The 6,287-nt window shown below is 50.2% G+C and overlaps 1 pseudogene across 1 annotated transcript; it reads right to left on the reverse strand.

Annotated features, from left to right (window-relative positions):
- Positions 1–256: 256 nt before the first annotated feature.
- Positions 257–4,918, reverse strand: LOC117070434 (annotated as a pseudogene). The gene is made up of 2 exons (XR_004431916.1): positions 4,375–4,918; positions 257–1,814 (listed from the first exon to the last, which is right to left on the reverse strand). The product of XR_004431916.1 is annotated as an uncharacterized LOC117070434 (transcript).
- Positions 4,919–6,287: the final 1,369 nt, after the last annotated feature.

Consider the following 6,287-nt stretch of genomic DNA (forward strand, 5'->3'; position numbering starts at 1 on the left):
TATGGGAACCCTAGCCACATGTGCAGCATCCCTAGGGGTGTCTGGGAGGGGCTAGGCAGCTGCTGGGCGGCTGGCTGAAATGACTCTGCTTTTTGGAGCAGAAAGGCTCAGCTGTTCCCGTCCCCCCAGGTCCTAACTCAGCTCAGCGCACAGAACTCCAAACAGAGCAGCTGTTTGGCTTCTGGAGCCTGGAAGAGGAGTGATCTCTGTCCGGCTCTCTGCTTCCAGTCTCAGGGGAGGCTGGGAGGGAGGAAGAGCAGTACTCAGCTCAGAGTTCTCAGACTGGAAACAAGCCTTAAGAAGCCATTCAGCTGATCAATCTGACAACACACCTTCAATGAGCCGGTTCCGGGAGCTCAGCACTGAACTGGATAGGCAGTGAGGGAGATGGAGAATTAAGAAACATAAGTGGAAAGACTTCAGTGGAAATAAAAACAGAAGTTAAAGACAGCAACTATGGCTGTCATCTGTGGAGCGCCCACCGTGTTAGCCACTCAGCTCAGTTATTTATATACATCTCCATGGTCTGAACCATAGATTCTGCCAGGAGGTAGAGAGCCCTTTTTACCTATGTGGAGGCTGAGATCATAGGATTTACATACAGGACATGCCCAGGTTCTGTAGCCAGAACAATCACCTAGCGTGATCCTGTCTTACAGACTAATTCATTCATTCACTCACACCCAGAAATTTGTTGAGTACCCGGTATGTTTTGGGCTCTGTATTTGATGTGCTTGGAGTTGAGTGGCGGAGGCTCATGAGCACACAGGTGACAATGATACTATTGAGAGCCCAAGAAAGGGCTGTGACAGCCATGGGACAGGCTGTGCCTGGTTTGTCAAGAGGAAGTGGGGAGGTGTTGGCTTAGCTGGCCATGGAGGATGGAGGAGTGGCAGTTCCGCATAGGGAAGGTGGAAGGAGGGAGGAGGGAATTTCACATAGTAGCCCAGCAACAGCGAAAGTGTGAGACGTTGCACAGGGCATCTTCATCCTGGAGGCCCTCAGCCAGAGCATTGAGTCCAGGGGGCTCCATGACAGGGCCTGAGGCCAGACTGTGGCTGATACCAGACAGTCAAGGGTCTTATATGGGATGCCAAGTGATTTAAACTTCATCCTGTAGGAAAGGGTTTTAAGCAGTGGGGAGGTGATGTGGTCAGATTTGCTTGATACCCAGATAACTCCTGCTCTTGCATGTAGGATGGGCTTAAGGGTGGGGTAGAGGCGGAGCAGGAATCTTGTCCTGACTTTGCTATTGCCCAGGGGTCTTGGTGGGAGTTTCAGGGACTAGGGCTGTGGCACAGGTGGAGAAGAGGGACAACAAGTAGGGACATTTCAGAGACGGAGTCAGTAGACTCTCGCTGGCAGAAAATTGAGGACAAAATAGTGTTCCTTGCCAGACACTTTTGTGTGTGTCTCTGCAGTGTTTGTGGGCATAGACATGTGTCCATCTATGTACACATCACATGTGTGCATGCATGTGCGTGCATGTGGGGCTACTGTCTGGATGCATACTGGTGATCATGCATGTATTTGTGCAGGTGAGAGTCTGTGCTCTCAGGCATCCTGCAATCTGCATGACTGTATTTATGTGTCTGTGCCTACGGCCTGTATGTCTGCTGCTCCCAGCTCAGCTGTGAACCCACCCCGCTAGCCCACTCCCATTGTGCTCCGGGCTCAGCACAAGATTCTGTGTGCCAGGCACCCTCCAGGGCTTCAGCTGCCGCTGAAGGCTCCTGCTGCTAAAGCAAGATGCATCTTCCATCCCTGTTTGATGCTGCAACATGAACCCCAAGGCAGTTCTTCAAAGGGAGCCACTAGGAGTGGAAAGAAAGAAAGTAAACATCAGGATTAAAACTGTGAACTAAGCCTGTCCCTGCTCTAGATCTGGCCCATGAACCTGCTCCCACAGGCAGGCTTTGATTTGACAACTGCATTTCCCCAGGCCAGGATCCCAGGGAGAACAAGAGGTTCTGGAAACAGAGAGATGGGCAGGGCTCAGGGAGGGGCTGGGGGACTATGCTCTCACACTCAGCAGCTTCCCATAGCTTCCTGAGTCCCTCTTCAAATGTGAAACAGCTGCCAATAGGCCTGTCCTCAGGGCCATGGACAGAGAGCCCTACCTCCTTTCCTCCCTTCCTTCCTTCTTTCCTTCCTTCCTTCCTTCCTTCTTTCCTCCCTTCCTTCTTTCCTTCCTTCCTTCTTTCCTCCCTTCCTTCCTTTCCTTCTTTCCTTCCTTCCTTCTTTCCTCCCTTCCTTCCTCCCTCCCTCCCTTTCCTCCTTTCTTCTTTCCTTCCTTCTTTCCCTCCCTCCTTCCCTTCCTCTCTTCTTCCCTCGCTCCTTCTTCCTTCCTTTTTCCTTCTTTCCTTCCCCACCCCTCCCTTCCCTTTTCTCCTCCCCTCCTTCCCTAACCACCATTTCCAGAGGATACTGGGACTTCAAACTGACTCCCACATGTGTGCTACCTCTGATAGTTAGTGGTTGTGTAATTGTGGCCAAGCATGCCTGTTTTATAAGGTAGCTACTCTGACCTCACAGGGTTGGTTGGTTGTTGGGATTTAGTAAATTCAGGCATGGCTGTGCACAGCAAATACCAGCCTGGCTGGAAAAGCTCAGCACATGGTAGCCATCAGAATTGTTGTCCCTGTTGTGCAGTATCAGTGATCAGGAGTGACAAGGCATCTCTTGATCTCAGCCTGCTTCTACCAGCAGGTAAACAAAGAGTGCAATGAGAGTTTTATAAAAGGCGGGGTGCTAGGGTGCTTGGAGGGGGCTCAGAAGAGCAAGGGCGCAGCCTTCCAGGGAGAAGGAGCAAGATCTGGGAGAGCTTCCTGGAGGAGGTGACTCTCAAGTCTTACAGGACAGCTGGATTTCACTAAGTGAGTCCAGGCCAAGGAGAGGCTTTGGCCGAGGTGTGAGAGGCAAACTGCAAAGACCTCTGGTGTGTCCAGGTATTGGATCCTATGTGGGAAGCCTGTCTGCAGGCTATGATGCAAAGCAGGTCCTATGGGTGCTGGGCCCCACTGGACGAATTTAACCAGACTAAGAGTGCTGGGACTGAGGGATCTGAAAAAAAATCTTTCCAGGCCAACAGATCTTCTAAACTCAGGTGGCAGGCTTGCTGTGGTGGTCACCCAGATCCCCTTCAAGGAGGGACGTGCTGGGAGAGCTATAGTCAGGCCAGCCCCTTCCAGATGGCCTCAGCTGCAGAGTGCAGGCAGGCCTGAGATCCTTCCTCTTCCTGGGCAGCACACATTCGGTGACTGACCAATGCTGGGGTATAAAGGTGTGGCTATGACAGCCCAAGTCAGGACGACTCTGAGGAACTCATCTAGCTCCAGGACTTCTTCAAGGGATTGAGGGATTGGGGAGGCTGTGGCTGGCCTGCGCTGAAACTGCCTCTCTCTCCGCCCCACCTGCTTCCTTCCCCTCCCTTCCCTCCCAGAGGCTGTCTCTAAACTCCAGTAAATACAGTCGCAGAGTCCCCTACTCACCCCTTTGGGCTGAGCATTGTCTTTCCCTACTGCTCTCCCCCAACCATCCTCTTCTTATTTTTAATTTAATTTCTTTTAAAGACAGGGTCTCCATCTGTCGCCCAGGCTGGAGGCAGCAGTGTGATCACAGCTCACTGCACCCTCTACCTGGGCTCAAGTGATCCTCTCACCTCAGCCTCTGACTAGCAGGGACTAGAGGCGCACACGCTATACACAGCTAATTTTCTTTAAAACAATATTTTTATGTTGCCTAGACTAGTTTCAAACTCCTGGGCTCAAGTGATCCTCCTGCCTCAGCCTCCCAAAGTGTTAGGATTACAGGTGTGAGCCACCACGCCCAGCCCTATTGCCTGTTTTTAAAGTAAACTTCTTTTTTGTTGAAGTATAACATGCATACAGGAAGATGCAAAACTTAACCAATCACATACAACATAAATCTCTGCAAAGTGAACATAACCTGTAACTGTCACCAGATCAGGAAACAGAATTTTACCAACACTCCCAGAGTCCCTTTTTGCCCCACTCCTTCTCAAAGGAAATCCCCGTCCTGACTTCTAACACCACAGGCTTAAGGTGCACATGTTTTTGAACTTGTAATTAATGGAATCAGAGCATGCTGTCTGACCTATCTGGCTTCTTTCACTCAACACCATATTTGTGAGATTTGTTCATGCTATTGCAGGTGGCAGTTCTTTATTCATTCTCATTGCTATACACAGTTTCATTGTCTAAATTACCCCCACTTGATTTATCTACTCACCACTGATGGGCGTTTGGGTGGTTTCCAGTTTACGACTAATACAAACGGCTCTACGATGAACATTCTTGTATCTTGTATAATTGACTTGGTGCCTTTATAAACAAACTTCTGTTAGATATGTACCTGGGCTCAGGATTTCTGGAGTAGGCGTGAATATGTTCAGCTTTAGTGATGCCTCCAAACTGTTCTTCCAAAGGGATGGTATTCATTTACCCCTTCCCCAGCAGCATAGGAGAGTTCCAGTTGCTCCACATCCTCATCAGCCCTTGATATTATCAGTCTTTGCACTTTCAGCCATCCCAGTGTAGTTCTAATTTGAATTTCCCTGATAGCTAATGAGGTTGAACATCTTTTCACGTGCTCCTTGGCCATTTGGAGGCCCTCCTTTGTGATGTGGCTCTTCTAAGGTTTTTGCCTATGTATCTACTGTTTTTGCCTTGTTGATTTGGAGGAGTTCTTCATATATGCAAGTGCTTTGTCAGATCACCATGCCCCCTTTTTGAGATTCAAATATCCACAGGGTAGGGTGAAGCCTGGCATCACCAATACTTGGGTAGTTCCCAATTACTTTCTCCCTTCTCTGGGCCTGGGAAGCCCCTCCAGAACAGAGGCCTCCTCAGTGAGGCTGCATTTCCCTTCCTCTTACCAGTTTTATTCTTTCGGCTGGGAGAAGCTGAAATACAAAAGGGTACACACTAAAAAAAATCAAGAGCAAAGATTCGGAGTTTTCACAGAGGGGAAAGGAAGCCATGGGAAGAGTCTGACCTCTCCCCTCCACCTGGGCAATCACAAGTGGCGAGCATCTCAGTCTGGCCTGTAAGTGAGAAGGTAACTGCAGACCATGCTCTGAGGGGCTCTCAGGCTCAGGATACCTGGCAGGAGACTGGAGGAGGTTGGAATTCCCTCCCTGCTTCCAGAGAGAGAGTGCAGAGGAAGTGCTCCAGCCTAGGGGGGATTGGAGAAGGAGATGAGAAGAAACAAACAGGGAGGGTCAGAATGTTTTATGGAAAGATGTGAACCCCTCAGCGGACAGGACTCTGTCTTCATCTCCAGATCCCTGGTCCTTCACGGTACGTGCCCCCAAATATGCCTACCAGAAAGTAAGGGACATGTAGAACTTTCTGAAGGTGAGCCCTGTGGAAGGAGGGCCTGTGGTGCTTTATCAGTAAGGGTTGAATGAATGAAGTTCAAATTACAATGTAACTAATAACAGCTCCATTTCTTGAACAGCAACCAGGCATGTGTACCTACTAGCATCACATTTAATCCAACAGGCACTAAGCTGAAACTTACACCCAGTTCCATCTGATTCCAGAGCTCACAGGCTTTTTCCCTAAGCTGCACACCTTCTCATGACAGGATCAAGGGCAATTTACCAAGGTGTTCTCCAGGCAGGAAGTGTGCTATTCTCCCTTCCAGGCAAGGAATCACAGGCCCAAGAAGAGGGGCTCTGAGAAAAGGAGGGGGAGAAAGGTGAAATTACAGATGCTCCTCTTATCCTGCCCATCACCTTCTTCAAACTGTTTCACCTCCCTTCCTCTCTTCCCTCCCTCCCTCCCTTCCTCCCTCCCTCTCTTCCTCCCTCCCTCTCTTCCCTCCCTCCCTCTCTTCCTCCCTCCCTCTCTTCCCTCCCTCCCTCCCTCTCTTCCTCCCTCCCTCCTTCCCTTCTTTCCCTTCCTCCCTCCCTTTTTCCTTCCTTCCTTCCTTCCCTCCCTCCTCCACAAACGTTTCTTGAGCACCTACCGTGTGCTGGACTCTGTGCTAGGGCCAAAGTGACCAGAACAGACACAAAACCCTGTCTTCATACAGTTCACACTCAGTGGTGAATGCAGAAGACAGTCATTAATCAAATGAAGATGTCATTACACATGGGATGGGGAATCCTGGAGGCAATTACATGCGGTTTGCTCTTTCGGCTGCAGACACTCCCCTCTCCGGTGTGGGAGGGAGCCCAGGCTCTGTGAGTTCTGTTCTCAGAGGATTTTGTGTTGCTGGGTGAGCCGCATCATCCAGCCAAGGCGCTGGCTGCACAGGCT

Source organism: Trachypithecus francoisi, unplaced genomic scaffold (assembly GCF_009764315.1).
Source record: "Trachypithecus francoisi isolate TF-2019V2 unplaced genomic scaffold, Tfra_2.0 Lachesis_group3, whole genome shotgun sequence".
Taxonomy (NCBI): Eukaryota; Metazoa; Chordata; class Mammalia; order Primates; family Cercopithecidae; genus Trachypithecus; species Trachypithecus francoisi.